Here is a 22,911-nt window from a genome sequence, read left to right on the forward strand (position 1 = left end):
CTGAAAGTCATCAGAAAAAAGATAAGGAAAAATTAAAAGTCTATATCATAGATGTATATCACTAGTGAATAAAATCAAATTGTGTGAATGCTTACTTTATAAAACAAAATAATCATAAATTCAAGGTCATCTTCTTTCTCAGTTTATATGCTTTACACTCTTGTTTTCTTTAAAGAAAAAGCACTAATTTAATTGCCTATTTAGGCAGTTACTGAGTTGGTTAGCTTTAGGAACATTCCAGGCCCAAGTTATAGTTTGGATTTTGAATTATAGTCCCTAAAGCTTCACACACATATTTACTTCATGACATTTACTTAAATGGATGATGATGTTTGTATTTGTTTATTCTTAGTAAGAAAAGGCATTTTAAAATTACTTAATCTCATCTGATGTAAGTAGTAATATAGAGCACCAATCAGAAAAATAACAGATCCATGGTATTTAAATATATATTTGTGTTATGGATATGTAATTTAGGACAGAATGATTAAGTCCTACATTCTTCAAATTTGACTTCTATAAGCTATATGCTTAATTACATTATGTATCATTTAAAATATTCCCCAAATGAATAAAAGTATATATAGTTTTATTGTCTGGATTTATTATTTTGATTTGGTTTTAAATGCTTGGAAGGATTTTGACTCTTCTATATTGGTTTCAAATTATTCATAGCCCAAAGCAACTTAAATGGCTTAAAAAACAATTTGAACCAGCATATACTTCCCTACTTCAACAACCAAGCTCACATGGGGCCTGGAAATGTGTTCCTTATACAAAATACTATATCATTTTCATGTATAAATTCTTTGTTTTCAGTTGATCAAATCATGCATGACAAATTCATTCATGGTTATGTTACAAGATACTGCAGAAATGTCAAGGGAACTTGTAGAAAGTTAAAAGATTTAAGTGAACACAGCATTAGTGCCTCTTACTCTGGAAATGGGGACTTTAATGATCTATTTTTATGGCAAATACTATTCACATTTTCCACAATTTATAGAAGCTATTAACCATTTAAATACTAATAGTCTGAGGAATCAGAAATAAGTGTTTAATAAATATTTATAGATTGAAAAATGAACAATCTTGATCATTGAGTCTAAACTGTTCAGCCATTCTATTATGAACATGGCTTTAGATGTGATGAGAAATATAAATATACCTCTGGTTAGCTTATGTATAATTCTAAGTACCAACAATCATATGTGAAGTCTGACATTTTTATCCCATTTGCCAACTTCTGCTGAATCATATCAGAAAACCCAAGGGATTCAGAGTATTGTTCTGAAAACCAAAATTGTAATAAGAACTCAACCCAAGCCCATTTGTCAAGTGGTCTGTCATCAATATCTGACAATTTTCTTCAGTAAGTCACCTCTCATGAATATCAAAATAATCTCCTAAATGAAATCTATGGTTAAAAATATCCCATTTCCCTTTAAGACTTTCAGTGGAAACATATTTCTATTTTACAGGCACATAGTGTTTGAATTTTCAGTCTGTCAGTTATTCTGAATTAATATGACAAAAGAGTTGCTATGTGTTTCGAGAAAAAAAAATATTCTTCAGGTAATGAAAAGCAATTTGGATACGCAACAGTAAATAATACAAACAACACATTTATTTAGAAAAATAAACTGAAAATGCTGTTTGTTACATTTTTTTTCATGAAGCATAGATAAATGGCTATAAAAACTTTTTATATGTCAAATACATATTAAAAATGATTTTTGTTTTTATTATCAAGTGGGAAACAGTGTCCAAGTTTAGACAGAATGTTTGACTGTACAATTCATTGAATTTGACTTCTTGGTTATTGTAATGATATAAAATGATTATCATGTAAAAAAATAATCAATCCCTTTTAAATTTACTTGATCACACATATTTTTGGGGTGATTTTTGTGGTTTATCAAATTTAAGAAAGGATTATTTTCACTAAATGTAAGTCCTCTCCTCCTTCAGAAGAAAAAAGGAATGTTTTCTTCACAGTTTTTCAATATTCCCTTTTCAGAGCATCTACAAGAAACAGTTTGTTAGCTGTCTAAAATCTCATGGGACCATCTGTGCAAATACCAGCACATATCATTACCCTGAATGGAAGTGACAGTGCAAACATTAGAAGTGCATTGAGATGCAGTTGGTAAGAGCTGACTTTCCCCAAACCCTCTCTTCAAATATGTAGGAAGGATTGGGTGCAGAATCTTTTCAAGCATTGAGCATCAATACTGCTGTTCCTCTATGGCTTTGAGTTTATTCATGGGATGGTGACAATCTTCTTTCTCCAGAAATGGCAATGTTCCTTTTGTCCAATATGTTTTACTACCATTACTTAAGTGCTCTAGCTTTCCATTTGGCTTACTTTGAAAGTTTCTTTTGGGAAAGTAATTCTAACTAGAGGTATCATTTTGTCCTTTCTCCTCCTTGGCAAGATTCCCTCCCCTCTACCTATCATGAACAAAAAAATAAATAAATAATTTTATGGCCTAATTGCTAAAACTTTGTTTCAAGTTTCATAACTCATGAAGTAACTTGCTTTAGTCCTTTTCATCTATATTGTATTTTCCTAATAATCTCTAAGTGAATGAAACTTAAGGCTGTGGCTTTTCTTCAGGGCTTTCAGCTGATGGCTGTTGGGTTCAAGGCAGATGAAATGATGCAAACTATTCCAGTAAAATCTTGTGCTCCATCTCTGAGGGCTTTGCTTCTCTGAGGAGGGTCAGGTTCTTGGTTCCATTAATCAGCTCTAGGTGGCAAGAAGTCATGGTGATGAATCTGATGTGAAAATAATTAACTGACATGCCTCCAAAAGTAGATATTCCTTTCAACCTAAAAAAATATCAGAAAGAAGAAAAATTGAGATTAAATACATTTTAAAAAGGAAATTTATTTCTTGAGCCTCATTTAAAAAACAAAAAATGTTATTAGAAAAAAAGAAATTCATTACTAATACCATGCATGGGCCATTCTAAAAATCATCATTAGAAGTCATTATACTTTGAGGATTTTGGAAACCAACAGTTTATTTTAAATATATAGAACAAAATCAAATTTTGTGCATTTGAAAGCAAAATTAAGTCTGATTATCTTTTTAAATAAAAATCATTTAATATCCACATACTCGTCATCTATAAAATGATAAGGTTAGACTAGATTTTAAGCTCCTTTCAGCTCATAATCTATTATTATTAACCTATGTCTTTAGTTTATGGTATATTGTATAAATTTCTCAATTATGAAAATTTATCAAAGTATCTTAAGCTCATGCCTGGCAATGAGATTTTAAAGTTTCAAATAATTTCATAAGAAGACTAAGTTTTCTAGACAAAAAGTCCTAACTTAAGGAAGAATTCTAAAACATGACTATGAAGGCAGTAATGATTTTCTTATAATGAAAAGTTATTGTAATTGGTAGAGTTTTGAAACATTCTGCTGGGTTTAGAGTTGGGGGATCTGGACCCACATCTTGCTTCTGATACTTATTTGTGTGACATTAGCCAAGTGACTTCTCAAATAATTCATCAACTTATAAATGTAGTAGAGAATTTGAAAGACTTATTATGAGACCCAAATAGATAAACAATATAATACTTTTTGTAAACTGATATTTCTAAATGCTGGATATTAACAAGAATAGACAAAAGATAAAGTGTATTATGAATTTTAAAGTGTTGTGGAAATTCTACTTATATTATTCTATGGAATGATCAATAAATGTTGATTTTATTATTACAAATAAAATGTCCTGTTTGCTTACCTTTAGGTAATTAGGAAATCTTGTAATATTATTATAATTAATTATGGTCAGAGTATCAAATTCAACTAGCTAATGCTTTATTGAATTATTTTTAAATGCTCTATCAACTACTCTGGATGTTACTCTGGTCTAGTGAGTGATAAACAAAGAATTCAAGTTGAATCTTGGATGTAATTTGTTTTTCACATCTTGTGACTTTTAATTTTTTATGTTAAACATGGTGGAAAATATGTTAAATCAATATATGCATGCATATTTATACAATTATCATGCTGCATAAGAAATAAAGAGAAGCAAAATAAAATACAAACAAACAATAACACAAAGAGTGAAAATGCTATGTAATGACATAGATATAATTTATTTAATCAGTCATATTAATCATTAAAATTACGGTTTTTTTAATGGAAGAATGAATTAAGGCAAAACTAATAATTCTGGAATAATATATAAATATTATCTATCAGTTGGAGAGAATGTGGGAAAATCAGGATTCTAATACACTATTGGCAGAGTTCTGAATGAATCCAATCATTGTTGAGATATATTTTAAATTATGGCCCCAAAGCACCAAAACTGTGCATGCCTTTTTATCCAGTAATACCACCACTAGATCTATGTTTCAAAGAGATCATCAAAAAGGGGCAAGGACCCATATGTGTGAAATATTTATAAGAGCCTTCTTAGTGTTGGCAATATATTGAAAATTTAGATGATGCTCATCTATTGGAGAATGGTTAAATGATCGGTGGTATATGAATATAATGGAATACTATTATGGAAGAAGAAAGATTGAACAGATCAATTTCAGAAATATCTGATGCAAAGCGAAATGAGCAGAATGAGGGAAACACTGTGCATAGTATCAGCAACATGGTGTGGTGATCAACTATGAATGATTCAACTCTTTTCAGCAACCTAATGATTCAAGAAATGTGCAAAGAATTCATGAAGCAAATGCTATCTATATCCAGATAAAGAACTAATAGACTCTGAATGTAAATTGAAGCAAATTTTAAGCACTTTATTCTTTCTCATAATTTGCTTTTTCCTTTTGATTTTTTTTTTTTGGAACTGTGAATAACATGGAAATGTTTCACATGGTAGCACATGTATACACTATGTCAAACTGCCTACCATATTCAGAAAATTGAAGAAAAGGAAAGAAGGGAGGGAGAAAAATTTGGCACTTAAAATCTTGTAAAAATGAATACAGACGCAGATAGATAGTGCAGTGGATAGAGCACCAGCCCTGAAGCCAGGAGAACCTGAATTCAAATTTGGCCTCAGACACTTGACACTTTTTAGCTGTGTCACTCTGACAAGTCACTTAACCCCAATTGCATCAGCAAAAAAAAAAAAAAAAAAAAAAAAAAAAAAAAAAAAAGAGAATACAAAAAAAATCTTCTTTTAAATTTACAAGTGAATTCTACCAAGCATTTAAATAACAATTAATTTCAACATTATATAAACTATTTGGAAAAACAGACAAAAAAGGAATTCTACTACATTCTTTTTATGATACAAATATGGTGCTGATACCTAAGCCAGAAAGAGCCAAAACAAAGAAAAAATAATTATAGAAACATTTCCTTAATGAGTATTAATCCAAAAATTTTGAATAAAAAGGTAGAAAATTGATTACAGCAATTTAACATGAGAATACTACACTATAACCAGGTGGGATCTATGCCAGAAATGCAGGATTTGTGCAATATTAGAAGAACTACCAGTATAATTGACCGTGTCAATAACAAAAGCAAGGGAAGTCACATTATTATCTTAATAGATACAGAAAAAGTATTTTGACAAAATATAATACCCATTCCTATTAAAACACCAGAAAATAGGGGAATAAATGGGATTTTTCTTAAAATGATAAGTAGCATACATCTAAAACCATTAGTAATCATTATCTCTAATGGGGGTGAGATAGAAGACTTCCCAATAAGGTCGGGGTGAAACAAATATAGTTATCACTATTATTCAATAAAGCACTAGAAATATTAGCTTAACAACAAGAGAAGAAAGAAAAATTGAAGTAATTAGAGAAGAGATGAAGAAACAAAATTATCACTCTGTAGATAATATGATGGTATACTTAGAGAATGCAGAGAATCAACTAAAGAAGAAATACTTAAAATAAAAACTTTAGCAAAGTTGTAGGATATAAAGTGAATCCTCATAAATCATAATTTTTATATATTTTCAACAAATCCCATCAAGAAAAGATAGAGACATTTCATTTAAAATAACTATAGATAATGTAAAATATTTGGAAGCCTCCTTGCCAAGATAATCCTTGGAAATAACAAATATTACAGTGAGACCTGGTCAAATTCCATCTATTATAAAAATAAAATTGATTTACATTAAATTTAAAAGTTTTTGCAAAAACAAAATGTATGTAACCAAAATTAAAAGAAAAGCAGAAAGATGGGAAACACTATTTACAGAAAATATAATTGATAAAGGCCTCCTTTCTCAAATATATTGTGAAATTGTATTCTTATCTTGAATACAAGACAGTTTTCAGATGAAGAATTTAAAACTACTTATAGTCATATGAAAACATTTTCTAAATCAATATTGATTAGAAAAATGCAAAATAACAAAATACTAAGATCCTATCTATCAGATTGGCTAATATCACAGAAAAAATATAAATGTTGGTAAAGATATGGAAAATTTCAAGCAATAATATGTTGCTGGTATAGTTGTAAACTGATCCAACCAATTGTGGAGGGCAATTTAGAACTAGGCCTAAAAGGCAATCAAACTGTACATACTCTTTCAGCAATTCCACTGTTAGGTCAGTATCTCAAAGAGATCATCAAGAAGTGGGAAGTATCTATATGTTCTTTTCTTTTTTTTTTTTCCCTGAGGCTGGGGTTAAGTGACTTGCCCAGGGTCACACAGCTAGGAAGTGTTAAGTGTCAGACCACATTTGAACTCGGGTCCTCCTGAATTCAAGGCTGGTGCTCTATCCACTGTACCACCTAGCTGTCCCCTATCTATATGTTCTAATATATTTATAGCAACTCTTTTTGTGGTAGCAAAAAGTTGGAATTTGAAAAAAAATTATCAGCAATTATAAAATTGAAATAACTTCAACTGGGGAAATGATTTCTCCTAATTGCCTAATTGCCCTAATTGCCACTAATTGTGGCATATGAATGTAGTGGAGTGTTATTGTGATATAAGAAATGATGAGTAGGGAAATATCAGGAAAAAACAACAAACAAACCTTGAAAGATTTATTTGAACTGATATGAAGTGAACAGAACTAGGAGAATATTATATACATTAATAGCAATATTATGTGATAATCAATTATGCCTAATTTAAAATAAAAAAATGCTATACACATTCAGGGAAAGAACTAAGAAGTTATAGTAGTATAAATAGAAGTATAGATCAAAGCATGCTATTTTTACTCTGTATGTGTTTGTGTGGGTGTCTTTTCTATTTTGTTCTGTTCTTTCACAATATAACTAATGTGGAAATATGTTTAAAGATTGTGCATATATATGTAATCTATATCAAAATGTTGGCTTTTTTTAGGAAGGGGTGATGGAAGATATGGAGAGAGAGAAAGACCTAAACTCAACATTTTATAACAAATATTGAAAATTATCTTTATATATAATTAGAAAAAAGTACTACCCCCACCCTCCGAAAAAAGAATGTCCACTCTGAATAGTGCTTTAATACTATATGACATATAAAAAAGAAAGAAATCAGAACCCTGTTCTTGGAAGTGAGATAAGAAGACCACATCTTAATATAATCTTAGATTGTCAGAAGTAAAGAAAAACTGAGCATGTTTTCTGGTATTTGTCTGGTGAATGCACCGTAGTGCTGTCATTTAATTAAGTTACTAGCCAAAATTTTTTGGAAGTACATGTGTTTAGGAACACATATTCACCAACATCTTACCTAAGAAGGAATTGACAGTTACATGTCAATTTAAAAATACATAATACATATACATGTGTATAAGTGTGTGCCTATTCATATGTGCAATACATATATGTGTATACACATGTATATAATATATACACATATTATATATACATATATTTTATGTGTGTATTCATATATATACATATATGCATGTATGTGTATATTCATGTGTTTGTTCTATGTGCTTAAGGAAGAAAAAGAAAATGCATACCGACAAAAATGATGTTCCAAAGATTCCCAGGGATATAAATATTAAAAAATTCTTTTCAACTTATAATGTTTATAATGTCTTTGTTGATTATCACAAAATCTTTGACTCACTTCTACAGTGATAGTTTATTAAATTAACACATCTATAATATATATCTAAGTACAGGGGAAATGTTACAGTATATTGTAATGTTCTCATTTGGTTTTCTGGAGGTCTTGGAACAGCCTTCCTTTAAGTCGAGTAATCATCACAAGAACAGCCAGGTGTTAAAGTTCAAAAATTTTTATTGTCTCCTTTGGCCTGGTGCTCAGCTAGCTTTCTCATGGCCTTCTTGTGGTTTCAGTGGAGAAAATGCAGGAGGACAGGCCAGGCACCACAAGACTGATGAAGATGGAAATGAATCTTTTTCTTCTTGATTCTGAGAGCTTGAGCTCCTGCCTCCAGTCTGCTTGTCTTCTCTGATGCTCTCTCCGAACCTCTTAATCTCCCAGGAGAGCCACCAGAAGCCTGACTAAGGATGGAATGAATCTCATCCAGTCCTTGCTGGCTGTTATATACTATACTATAATTACATTATCATAGGTGTGAATCTTGTGGAACTATATTAAGTACTAAGTACATGTACTGAACTACAGAAGTATTAAGCACCACGTTAAACTAGATAACCATTGTCTTTATCAATTCCACTGACTTAATACCTTGTAAGAATCCTTGTTTCAAGTTCAGAGTTCTAGGCCATAAAAGTATATAATGTCTACATGAGAAATGTCTCTATTTAAAATTATATCAGCACAGTAATATAAGAATGCTTGCTAGAAACATCATGTTTTTCAGAGTGCTTAAATACATTATCATCTCTCCCAAGTAGAATAAGTGTGGTTTCCAAATTAAAGGAATCAAAGCAAAATATAGTATTAATCACTTGAGGTATATAAATAATATCAAGCAATGTGTCTGCAATGAAAGACAAATTAAAGAGCTCTAACATCTTGCTGAATCTTTTTTTTCCCCATTTATTCTGATTGTTATGCTATATCTGGTAGAATGGATCATTCAGAGCTTGGTGGTTTAAACAATCTAGTTAATAAAAATTGTATTCAAATTACTACCAGGCAAAATGGCTTCCAAGGTGCTTAAAAGGGAAGTTCATGATATTAAAAGTAAATGAAAGCTGATGGAAAGGAAGTAGAAATATTTGGCAGTAAGGTTTGCTGGGATCTCAGGAATTCTTAGAAAAAGTCCTAAAAACTGAACTGTACATTCCACTCACAGATGGATTCCTGATCAATCTAACCACAAAGTTAATTTAAAAATCAGTTAAGTGAAAATGGATGTATTTTACATTTACTAGATACCAAATATTAAGTTGTGGAAAGACAAATACAAATACAAAGAAAAATAGTCCTTGTTCTTTAGAAATGTGTATTCTAATTGTTGCAGAGAAGAAAGACAACACTTAAAATAGAGAGAATGGACGGTTCTTACATGAAGACATTGTATAAAATCCAGAAAGTCATATAGTGATGTAGGATAGCAATAAAGGCTAGTTGGCCTGAGGCCTTCTTCACAATGGAGGTGCCAAGAGTAACTAACCAATGGGAGGAGAGAACTTTAATGACAGATAGATTTTTGTCACAATAAAACAGCTTCAAGGATAAAGGAAACTTCTAATGCAAGGAATGTCAAAGAGACTTCCAAGCTGAAAAGTCATATTAAGTTTAGTAGCAAAGTATTGGGAGTATGAAATAGAGTTAGAAGGTGAATGAAGAAGAATTTGGATTTTATTCATTTGTGGAATAAATTTTGCATAGCCATTAAAACAAACAAACAAAAGCAAACAAACAAGAAGCACACACACAAAGAAAATCTTCTTCCCTGAATTCAAAGAACTTAAGTTCTACTGAGGTATGCATTGTATAAAGCAATATGGAAATAATTGGAAAGAGAAATCATTCAGAAATCATCAAACACCCAAAGGATATCGAAAATTTTCATTTTCATAATATTTTCATTCATTTTTTTCCTGAAAGTTGGTGGTTCATACAATGGCATTATGGGTTCATGTTTCTTTTTATGCATGTTAGTAGTGTCCTAAGCCATCCTAGAGGTACTGCTTGATGACTATACATTTTGAGAAGAATGCTTGCAGGATGCCTACATTTTTTTCTTAAAACAGACATTTTGGAAAATGGCTTGTTGGCAGATGAATTCTATAGCAGTACTAAAAAAGTCACCAGAGCATTTATGTAAGTAATAATCACACTAAGCTTATTTCCCACTTTCATTTATACCAGAGTCAGGTAGAATAGTTCAAAGGGAATTAATAAAGGTTTCATAGCTTTACTTTGTCCAATCTGTCCCAAGTATAATAGATGACTATGACAAATTTTCAAAAAGAGAGCTATTTCAATTTGCCTTCTCCTGGAAATAACAATTTCTGACATTTTGCACCAGAAATTTCCAAATTCCTTTTTCTCTGGGGAAACACACACATACACACACACACACACACACACACACACACACACACACACACACATACAAGATGGATTCAGATTTAGCAAAGTAAATTTAATGGGAAGAATAAAGAATGAATCAGGATGTTTACTTTCTGAGTGGCTAAATTCATCACAATGAAAGAGAAAATTGATGTAATAGTCTTAAAAAAAACTATCCGGATCCAGCCTTAGAAAATGTGCATATATAATGGCTCTAGTAATAAGCCCTTTTCAATTTTGTTAGACTAGTTTTTGCCACAATTAGGCATAAATAGTAATTTAGTGACTAAATGCCATTTATAAGTTATTTTTCAAAATTTCTATTTATTTTCACCATATATTGGATTCAAAATGATAATTTGGAAAATATAGCTGAAATTAGATGGACTACAATGAAATGATTAATGCCAGTTCCAATGATCTTGTGATGAAGAGAGCCCTATACACCCAGAGAAAGGATTGTGAGAATTAAATATGGATCACAAGATAACATTCTCACTCTTTTTGTTGTTTCTGGCTTGCATTTTGTTTTCTTACTCATTTACTTTATTTTTTTATCTGATTTCTCTTGAGCAGCAAGAGAATAGTATAAATATGTTTATACATATTGGATTTAACATATATTTTAACATGTTTAACATATATTGAATTGCTGGCTATCTAGGAGAGGGTGTGAGGGAAGGAGGAGAAAATCTGAAATACAAGGCTTATGCAAGGGTCAATGTTGTCAAATTATCCATGCATATGTTTTGAAAACAAAAAGCTTTATAAAAAAATTAAAAATGATTTTGATCTTAAAAAAATTAAATGGACTTCCTCATATTCTGTACACTGTTTTCATCTTCCTGATTTTTTCATATTCCAAAACATGAAGGAACTGCTCACAAAATGAGAAAGAGGGGTTTGTGTTGTTTTAAAAATAATTAAAACGATGGGAAAATGGGGAAGGAAGAGGTAGAATGGGAAAAATTCTTATCATATAAATGAAGGGCATAATAAAGAGTTTTTATGGTAGAGGGGAAAGTGGTATGGGATAGAGGGAAATGCTTGAATTTCACTCATTAGAATTGGCTCAAAGAGGAAGAATATATATATATATATATATATATATATATATATATATATATATATATATATATATATATATATATACACACACACAACAAGTATGATATACAAAACTATCTTACCCAACAGGGAAATATGAGTGGAAGCGATATTGGGAGATGGATGATAAAAGGGACTGTAGATAAAGAGAAGCAGTGGTGAGAAGCAAAACAGACATTTGAAGTGGGACAGGATAAAAGAAAGAAAAATAGAAGAAAATGAGATAGAGTGAAATAGTCATCATAGCTGTGAATGTGAATGGATGCACTCACCCCCAAAATGGAAATGGATAGCAGAATGGATTAACAACCCAGAAGTCCAACAAGATGTTGTTTACAAGTGACACACTTGAAACAGAAAGATATTTAGGTCTTTATCTCTACAGGTTTAAAATGCTTCAGCTGAAGTGGAAAAAAAAGGCAACAATAGTAATCATGATCTTAGAAAAAGCAAAAACAGAGGGCAGCTAGATGTGCAGTGGATAGAGCACCAGCCCTGAAGTCAGAAGGACTTGAATTTAAATATGACCTCAAGTCACTTAACACTTCCTACCTCTGTGACCCAGGTCAAGTTACTTAACCCCAATTGCCTTAGGGAAAAATAAAAGAAAAGAAAAGGAAAAATACAGAAAAACATAAGGAAAAGTCATTTCGCTAAATCCAAAGACTGCTGAATAATATCAAATGCATTTTACATCAAGTTTCTCTAATAAAGGTCTCATTGCTTAAATACATAGAGAACTTAATCCAATTTACAAATGGCCAAAAGATATGAACAGCTAATTTTCAGACAAAGAAATCAAAGTTTTCTGTAGTGTGGATGTGTGTGTGTGTGTGTGTGTGTGTGTGTGTGTGTACAAGTTCCAAATAGAGAAATGCAAATTAAAACAACTTTGAGGTACCACTTACACCCATCCAAAATGACAAATCCTGAATGGGGTGAGGGAAAATGGTGCACTAGCACACTAATATTGGATTTGTAAATTGATTTTAGAATTCTGGAAAACAATTTAGGACTATGTTCAAAGGGCATAAAACTGTACACACTTATTGATTCAGTAATACCACTACTAAATCTGTACCCCAAAGAGATCAAAGAAAAAGGAAAATGTGTGTATCCTAAAATATTTATTGTCTATTTTTAAACTTTTGTTTATTTTGTGTTTTTTTTTTTTTTTTGTTTGTTTGTTTTTGGTGCAAAGAATTGGAATTCGAAGACAACTGGAAAACGACTAAACAAATTATGGCATATGATTGTAATAGAGCATTATTGTGCTGTAAAATTGATGAGGTGTTGGGTTCTGAAAAAAAAACAAAAAAGCCAAAGTCGACATGAACCTATGCAAAGTGAAACAAGAAAAACTGGGAGATCATTGTGCACAGAAACAGCAATGTTGTAATGTTGATTTATTTTTTTTTCATGATATGGCTAACATGGACATTTATTTTCCATGATTCTTTGTCATTCATTGCTTGTACTTATGAAAAGTTACTGCGTTTTATGGCCTGCAAAATTATATCTGATTAAATTCATTCACTGAGATCTTAATCTAGCTTAATTACATTGTCAGGAGCTTTATTTAGTCATTATATAATTGACAATTCAAAAATATTTGAGACAAAATCTCAGAATTTAATGACCATTAAATTATATTGATCACTTAGAATAGAAAATTCTTGATGGGACCGTAATGTGAAAAATATTGATCTCTCCTTAGCTTAAACTTGGTTTTGTCAAATATAAATTTTGAAAATAACTTTACAATACAGTAAACCCAAAAGCCTCTCGTTAATATAATTGCATAAATATGTTGCAATAACATTTTGAAATTTAACTTAATACATTACTTGCTTAATAGCCTACTATGCCTTTTAAAAATAAATTATATTAATTTGTACTCTGTATTATTTTAATGGAGCCATATTAGAGTAAACTTTAATTGTATAGCATGTTCCTTTCTTAGAAATTTTATCGGTGACCAAACCGAAAGTACCTCTATCTCATAAGACATTTTCAGGAAAAAAGTATTATTAAGTGAAGTAACTTTCCTTTGTTAATATTTTTAAATATTTAAAAAATTTTAGAGTTATTTCTATTTTTCTGTCTTTTGCTTCAAATACTTACTTTCTCCAGTGTACCCTTATAATCATTTGTTTCCTCCATGAAGAAGTAACAAGTACATGGTATCTTTATAGAGCATCTTAGGAAATGGATATGGAGAATTTATTGCTTCTTGGTTTGAAGCAAATGGTCATTTTAACTTCATATAATTTATGATAGCAACATTAAAATTTCAATCTAAAGGTCTTAGGCAAGTTCAACTTCACTTGTATTTGCTTATATGTGTTGTTAAATTAAGTTCTTAACCAAAGAGAAAATTAATTGGATAACAGCTGAATTCCTTATGATAATGATACTACAATATAAATTGTAGACTGATTAGCATATTCCAATATCTCTTATTTATCTAATTTGATGGTCAAATAATGTTTGGAAGACAACCAGAATACTTGATGGGGAAAGATCACTCCAAGAATCCCGGATCACTAGCAATTCTATTAAGTAATGTCAGAAACTATAAGAATGGATTTACATTTCTATTCCAAAGAAAGATCCTTTTCCTTCTAAGGTAAAGGTCTGCAACCTTTTTTTTTTTTTTTTTTTTTTTTCCTTTTTTTCCCTACCTGTTTGGCATGCTGGTGAAACTTATAGACACTCTTACAATGTTTTGAATGCATAAAATAAAATATAACAGAAATAACTATATTGAAATTCAGTTATCAATAAATATATGTGCATATGAGATGAAGTTATTAACATACTTAATGTACATTGTGTATATATATATATTACACATATCTCTTTCTTTAGATATATATTTATATGTATGCATTTATTTGTATATAATTCATGGACATAGGTTTAGAACATCTACTCTAAGGAATAAATATTACAACATATGGGTAGATTGCTTATGTTGGGTCAGTTTATCACCTTAAAATGAGAAAAAAATGTTTTCTTTCTTTGCCATCTCAGAGATAGAGTGCTTTTTTTTCCTAAACCAAGTGACTTTCAGGTTTTTAATTATTTTGGTTCTGATAGTTGATTGTTTTCAATGTTATCAATAATTTTTTTTTTTACCTTTACCAATGATACCTACTCTGAAAGTCATTATGACTAAAGTATTGTAGGTTATGAGCAAAGGATGCTATTATTAATTAAAAATAGGGATGGGCTGGAGCCAGATATACATGGCTTTTGAGAATCCATTGTTAAATTTTCATTGAGATCATTTATACTTCAAAAATAAGTAATCTCTATCAGACAAAAACCTAATTTATTGTTTTGGTGATTACCTAAACTTAAGAAAGTATCAGTAATAAGCACTTAACTTAAAAGTATGTTCATACATTTGTTTTGAGAGCCTAGCAGTTAAACATCTACCAATACATTCATTCCTCTATTGTTATAAAATTATTGCTTGATCTCAACAGATGGGTCAGGGAATGATGTTATTACCACATTGGAAGCCTGATGATTGAATAACAATAATAATAACAACAAAGCTAGCATTTATATAACATTTACTAGCCTCTTTGAACTGAGCTAAGCACTTTATAATATTTGATTTACCTTCACAATAATCCTGAGAGATAATATTATTCCATATATATATATATATATATGAAAATTGAGGCACACAGAGGTTAAGTGACTTACCTGACATAACACAATTAGTAAGTAACAGAGTTTGGGTTTGAATTTCCTCTATAGAATCTCTGGCAAGAGGTCACTCAGAACAAAAGTTTCTTTTTTTTTTTTTTTCTTTCCTTCCTTCCTTTCTTGCTTTTTCTTCCTTCCTTCCTTCCTTGCCTTTTCTTCCTTCCTTCCTTCCTTGCCTTTTCTTCCTTCCTTCCTTCCTTCCTTCCTTCCTTCCTTCCTTCCTTCCTTCCTTCCTTCCTTCCTTCCTTCCTTCCTTCCTTCCTTCTTTCCTTCCTTCCTTTCTTCTTTCCTTCCTTCCTTCCTTCCTTCCTTCCTTCCTTCCTTCCTTCCTTCCTTCCTTCCTTCCTTCCTTCCTTCCTTCCTTCCTTCCTTCCTTCCTTCCTTCCTTCCTTCCTTCCTTCTTTCCTTCTTTCTTTCCTTCCTTCCTTCCTTCCTTCCTTCCTTCCTTCCTTCCTTCCTTCCTTCCTTCCTTCCTTCCTTCCTTCCTTCCTTCCTTCCTTCCTTCCTTCCTTCCTTCCTTCCTTCCTTCCTTCTTTCTTTTGAATTTTTATTATCAGGACACAGCAAAATGACTTAGAGTCTGGAAAATTCAAGACTTAAGTAACTAGGTAGTGCAGTGGATAGAGCACCAGCCCTGAAGTCAGGAGGACCTGAGTTCAAATTTGGTCTCAGACCCTTAACACTTTCTCACTGTGTGACCCTGGGAAAGTCACATGACTCCAATTGCCTCAGCAAAAGAAAAGAAAATTCAAGATTTTTCCAATTCTGATGTTATTCTCTGTTGCAATTTTTCTCTACATATTTAGGTTTTTTCAGACTTTACTAATTACTGCCCTCCATAGTTTACTTTCATAAGTCTGTGCTGATGCTTTTCCCTGCACATGGGATAGTGTTATGTTCTCCACCAACTCAAAATTCATCTCTATCAAGTTACTTAAAGTTTTGTTCAAATCTCGGTTTGAATATTTCCTCCTTCATAAAACCTTAAAAGTATTTTGATATTTGCATTATTGTGTGTGTATGTGTGATAATTAAGAAAAAAAAAATAACACACACAGACACCAAAAAAAAACCCCAAAACCAAAAACTAAAAACCAAAAACATTGCTGTTTCTTGAGAAAAAAACTGGCTATAAAGAGTTCAATATAATAATAGTGTTTCACAGATTTTTACCATGACTCTTGGAGACCAGTTTTACTTCTTTTGCAGTTCCTGGCTGCACTCTGAATGATTTGGCTTGAGGATTAAATTTGCTTCACGTGAAGATGTGGTGGAGATGTTTCATAATGCTAGAGTGATAGAGATGGAGCTGGCCTGAAAGCCAGCAAGATATAGTTCAGGTCCTACTTTAACATACTGATATATGATTCTGGGCTTTCCTGACTTCCTTAAATCCCAAATAAAAATTACAGCTCTTACTGGAAGCCTTCCCTAATCCCTCTTAATTCTAGTTGTTTCTCTCTATTGATTATTTTCTATTATCTTTTATAAATGTTTGGTATATGTGCATTTGTATAGTATCATCCCTTTTAGTTTGTGAGATCCTTTGGTACAGGGGATTGTCTTTTGCCCCTTTTTATAAAACCAATACTTAGCACAGTATCTGGTACCTAGTAATGCTTAATAATGTTTATTGATTGATAGATTAACTGAGCAAATCACTTAACTGCTTCATGCATCAGGCAACTCTCTAATATGTGTTGCAGAAATGACTACATTGATGGAGGGATTCCCTATAACAGTAAAATGAAAAATCCAGTCTCTGTCCTTTTACTGAGCTATAGATTCTGAATATAATAAGGTAACATTTAATAGAGTTAAATGTAAAGTCTTATACTAGGTTAAAAATGAACTTCATAAATACAAGTTAGAGGAGAGCTTAGCCAGGAAGCAGTTGCCTGAAAAAGACCTAAGGATTTTTATAGAGTGTAAGCGCAACATTAATCAATTATATTATATGGCTGCCAAAACAACAAATGTGACCTAAGGATGCATGAAGAGACACATAACTGCCAGAACTGGAGAGGCCTTTATCTCTGTGCCCTAGTCAGAATACATTTAGAGAGTATTGCATTCAGTTTAAGCATCATATTTTAAAAATGACATTAATAAACTGGAGAAAATCAAGAAGATGGTAACCAGAATTGTTGAAGAACTTCAAGACTGTGCCACATGAAAATGAATGAAAGGAATTGTTCATGCTTAGCCAGGAGAAATGAAGATTTAAGAAGAACATAATAGCTTCTTCTTCAAGTATTTTAAGGGTTGTCACATGTAAGAGGGATTATATTTGTTACATTTGGCCTCAGAAGGCAGAACTAGGAACAATAGTTATAAATTTCCTAAAGAGGCCAATCTGGGTTTTGCATAATGAAAAAATAAACAAACAAACAAAACTTCCTAACAAGCCAAAGGTGAAATTGCAAGTTGATTAGTAGTTAACATTTCTACAGCTCAACTTCCCTGTCATCTAATACAAGTCAGTGTTAAAATCATAGATTGAGATCTGGAAAAAACCTAAGAGGTGATCAAGTCTAATCTTCTAAATTTTACAAATGAGAAACTGAAGGCCCCCAAAATTGAAGTCTCACATGCAAGTTGTAACAGAGATAGAATTTGAACTCAGGTTCTTGGATCCAAATCCAATACCCTTTAAATTTATTGTGTTTTGTTATCCCATTTTCTTTCAAAAATATTTTAAAAAAACATTTTTCATCACATAGTTAAAAAAACATCTTTTTAAAAAAACAGATTTGTAATTGCATAGCATTGTTGTTATGAAAAGAAATCTATTGCCACATAGTAGGGGAAAAAAAAAAAACATTCTATCTCCATTATTTTCTGATTTGGCCATTGAATCCATTTGAAAGGATGGCATTCCTTAAATTTCCAAAAGTAAGTTTTGGATTAAATTTTGAAAAGTCATATCTTTCCTCCAATTTTCCTTCATAGGTTTAGACTTTCCTTTGAAGTCAGAAATGTATAACTTTTTCGATGGATTTTACTTGGGATTTTAGCTCTAATTAAGGAAACAAAACATGTAAATTTAAGTAATGAACAACCTGAAATTTCCATAGGAATAGGAAGTTTATCAACTCTAAAATAAATTATTCTAGAAATCAACTAGTGGTTGAACATACTATCTTTAGTAAAGGTAAATCTGTGTTGTTATGAAAATTTTATGAAGTTGTGGTATGAAGGTAATGGAATATCATTGTTCCATAAAAAATGAAAAACAAGTTGATTATAGAAAGGCCTGAAAAGATTTTGAGTGAAACAAGTAGAACCAGGAATACATTGCACACAAAAACAGCAAGAATGTGAAATGATCAACTATGAAAGGGTAAGTTCTTCTTAGTTGTTCAGTTACCCAAAATAATCTTAATAGACTTTGAACAGAATATGCCATCTGCTTCCAGAAAAAGAAGTAAGGAAACAATGTAAATCAAAAAGTTGCAGTCACTTCTTTTTTATTTGTTTGTTTGTTTTTTATCTCTCCCATGGTTTTTCCCTTTTGCTCTGATTTTCTCTCCCAACATGATTCATAAAGCAATGTGTATTAAAAATAAATAAATTTACTACAATAAAAATTGTTTATATGTTCATATAGGGACATCTAGAATCTGGGGATTGTCTTGTAATACATGTTGAAATACATGTATACAGAAATATAAGGAAACCAAAATATGGAAAGTCCCCTTTAGTGCTTGTGCCAATTAGTTCTAAAGTGTTTTTTTTTGGATTTTGTTTTTGTTTTTTATTGCTTTTTTTATAGAATACATTGCTATAGAATCAAGTATTAAAGATGGTCCATGAATCTCAATTACTTTTGCACTAGCCTATCACATTAAAGATAACAAAAATTCTATATTCAAAAGAATGATAAAATCTGATTTGGAAGAGATTACAGAAGCATTTTTGCCTAACTTGTTTCTAAACTGTAATGTCTTTGACATCATCACTCATAAGTAGTCACCAAGCTTCTGCTTGACAACTATTAGTATTGGGGAATTACTCACATCACCTTTTGGATACCCTATTATTTGGGGAAAGGTAGTTAAGTGGTATAGTGAGCTTAGGGTCAGAAAGACTCATCTTCATGTGTTCAAATCCAGCTTCAAACACTAACTGTTTCTGAGCAAGTCAGTTAATCCTTTTTGCCTCAGTTCCTCATTTGTAAAATGATCTGGAGAAGGAAATGGCGAGCCACTCCAGGATCTTTGCTAAAAAAAAGTCCAAAATGGTGTCACAAGAGTGAGACATGACTGAACAACAATAAAAATTATATGGCAAAATCTTTATTTTCAGGCAAAATCTATTCCTTTTTTTCTCCTTCTGATTCATCCCAGTTCTGTTCTCTAAGAATAATCAAAACCAGCATAATCCTCTTTCCATATGACATGCCTTCAAAAAATATTAAGAGATTAATATGATCCCTTTTCTAATATCAATCTTCTTTTATTTAGGGTGAACATCTGTAGTTCCCTCATATGAGCTCAGATTCACAGAATCTCAGTTAGAAGAGACCATTATTTACAACTTATATTGAATGAGAATACAGTTATCTTATAAGGAAGCCAATTCCTTATTATAAGGAATTATATTATATATAAAATAAGGTCTTAACTTTTTTTTTCTAATGTCAAATCTAATTTTGTCACTTTAAAACTTCTCTGTATTGTTTTGAATTCTACCACTTAAAGCCATTTGTACATACCTCTAATTCCTTGTCCATACATTAACCCTTCAAATACTTGAAGAGTAACATGAGAGCAGGATGGTTTAATAGACTGAAAGCCAAGCTTTAAGAAAAATAAGCAAACAAAAAACTCTAATAGTTATCCAATGATGGGCAACGCATTTAAACTTCTAATACTTTAGGCCATTATCTAATTTGAAGGGAAGATGTTATTTGAATAACTAAAGTGAATTACCTCACTTAGAATTCTCTACAGTGTAAAATCACAGGTTAAGAGCCTATTACTATCTATTCCTCTTCTTCTATCTCTGCCTATACACACATACACAAAATCATGTCTCCAGGATATCATCATTTCCTTTAATCTTTCTTCACATGATAATGGAAGAAATCACCATTTATATCATAATATATGGTATGACCAGAGCAAACTGCAGTACCATCATGATCCTAGTCCTGTTCTTTTAATGTAGGTTTTGACTGGAACTGCATTCTTTGCTTTCATAATAATACTGATTATATGTAATTGTATATATAATATGTTATATAATATGTTATATAATATAATAATAAATTGACTTTCACACCAATATTTCTGAATCTATTATAGAGATATGGTTAAAAATTTTATATTTCTTCCTATCTCTTCCCCAGGATCTTTTAAATATGAAAGTTGATTTTCTTTTTAACTCTAATAGTGGATTTTGTTAGAGACCAGAATCAAACTCAGGTTATCTTGACTCTATTGTAGTGCTATATACATTGTGCCACCTTGCTGCTTCTGGGAAGTTTATTTTTAGCTTTCAGTTACAGCAAAAGGAAGATGATATGATCATCACATTTTTAGCAAACAGGCTTAATATTTTTTTTAATATTCAGCTTGTTTTTTTTAATTAAAGCTTTTTAATTTTCAAGAGATATGCATGGATAAATTTTCAACAATAATCCTTGCAAAACCTTGTGTTTCAATATCCTCCTCCTCCCACCCTCCCCCCTAGATAGCAAGAAATCCAATATATGTTAAACATGGTAAAATATATGTTAAATCCAACATATGCATATATGTTTATACAATTATCTTGCTGCATGAGAAAAATCAAATCAAAAAAGGAAAAGAAACATGAGAAAGAAAGTAAAATATAAGCAAACAACAACAAAAAGAGTGAGAATGTTATGTTATGAGCCACACTCAGTTCCCACAGTCTTCTCCCTGGTCTTCTCTTCATCACAATATCATTGGAATTGTCTTGAATCACCTTGTTGTTGAAAAGAGTCACATCCATCAGAATTGGTCCTCGTATAATTTTGCCATTGCCATGTAGAATCTCCTGATTCTGCTCATTTCACTTAGCATCAGGTTCATGTAAGTCTCTCCAGACATCTTTAAAATATTCTGCTGCTCATTTCTTATAGAACAATAATATTCTACAACATTCATATAACATAACTTATTCAGCCATTCTGGGCATCCACTCAGTTTCCAATTTCTTGCAACTACAAAAAGGGCTGCCACAAATATTTTTGCACATGTGGGTCCCTTCCCCTCCTTTAAGATATCTTTGGGATATAATCCCAGTAGAAACACTGCTGCACAGTTTGATAGCCCTTTGGGCATAGTTGCAAATATATCTTGCTTGTTTAAAATTTAATGTTTAAAAATTACAAGCTAGTTCTATTCCTGGCTTTCCTTTTACCTATGTGATCTAGAGAAAACTACTTAATATCTTTTAAATCCAATTTCTTGATGTGTAAATGAGACAATGAAAAGATGTTTGGATTGATTTTAATGAACTCCGTTTCCTTTCAGATCTAAACTATATAATATATGACACATGTTATGTATTTGACAAAATTGGCCAATATAGTTTATTAGTCATAGTGCTTTGAAAACATGGAGATGTGTTTCCAAAATCTAAATTATTTCAAGAAATAGTTCTTAAGGATTTATTATATGCAAAGCATGACTTCTGGCACTGGAGAAAAAAAAAAGACTAAAATGAAAAATAGTCTATGACTCCAATGAAGTCATTTTCCAGTGACTACAACACATAAGTAGAAAAATATATAAGTTAGAGAAAGAGATCACTAAGAACCAGAGGGAAAAGGAAAAGTTTTATATAGGATGTGGCATTAGAGCCAAGTTGAGCTGAATTTCAAAAGAAGTTAAGAATTCTAAGAGGTAGAAATGAAAGAATGTATTCTAGACATGTAGGATATGCTGAGCAAAAACACAGAAGCTTAAGAAGGAATGTGCATGTTGGTCAGAGATAGAATATTAAGTCACTCCAGCCTACTCAATACATGTGTTTTCTGATGTAGATAAAATTAATTTTTAAATTTCCTTCAACCATTTGTAAAATTATCTTCCTTAGAATAGAAATGATTTATTGTACTTGCTTTTTATATCAACAAAATATATGCAATATTTTGAATATAAAATAAATATAATTCACATGTCAATTTAAATGTCAATCTATTTACTGTTACTGGCTTTCTAAGTGCTCTAGTTCTTTCCTTCAATAGGCCAATATTATAGTGAGCTGATCATGCACATCCCATTTTTGTGGCCTTCAAGTAACAAAACATAAGTATACAAATTGGTGAGTGAAAGGAGGGAAAAGAAGAGTGAAAGGGAGGAAGAGAAAAGGAAACAGAAACACAAAGAGATGCACAGACAGAAAGAAACAGAGAAAACACACAGAGAGACAAAGGCTATCAAGAAAGCTTATCTTTCATTTAGGCTTGCTTATACTTACTCAAATGATCAAATAGGTATTTATGATATATCTTGAGTCAAATTCTAAAAGAGATACAAGGTTTAGATTTTGTAATTTAAGGAGATTATTATCATATTTTGATCACATTTAAGGGTATATCTCCCTTTTTGTCATTATAAAGAAATCAATTTTTAATGTAATATGAGATTTTGAAAATGTATTTAATA

At 31.2% G+C, this 22,911-nt stretch overlaps 1 protein-coding gene across 1 annotated transcript in view; it reads right to left on the minus strand.

Annotated features, from left to right (window-relative positions):
• Window positions 1–1,605: 1,605 nt before the first annotated feature.
• The window catches only part of PRR16 (proline rich 16), a 284,114-nt gene continuing 262,808 nt past the window's right edge, over window positions 1,606–22,911 (minus strand). The window contains 1 exon segment of the mRNA XM_074281522.1: window positions 1,606–2,835. The gene's annotated coding sequence lies outside the window, so the exon portion shown is untranslated.

The sequence above is a fragment of the Sminthopsis crassicaudata genome, chromosome 1 (assembly GCF_048593235.1).
Source record: "Sminthopsis crassicaudata isolate SCR6 chromosome 1, ASM4859323v1, whole genome shotgun sequence".
NCBI lineage: Eukaryota > Metazoa > Chordata > Mammalia > Dasyuromorphia > Dasyuridae > Sminthopsis > Sminthopsis crassicaudata.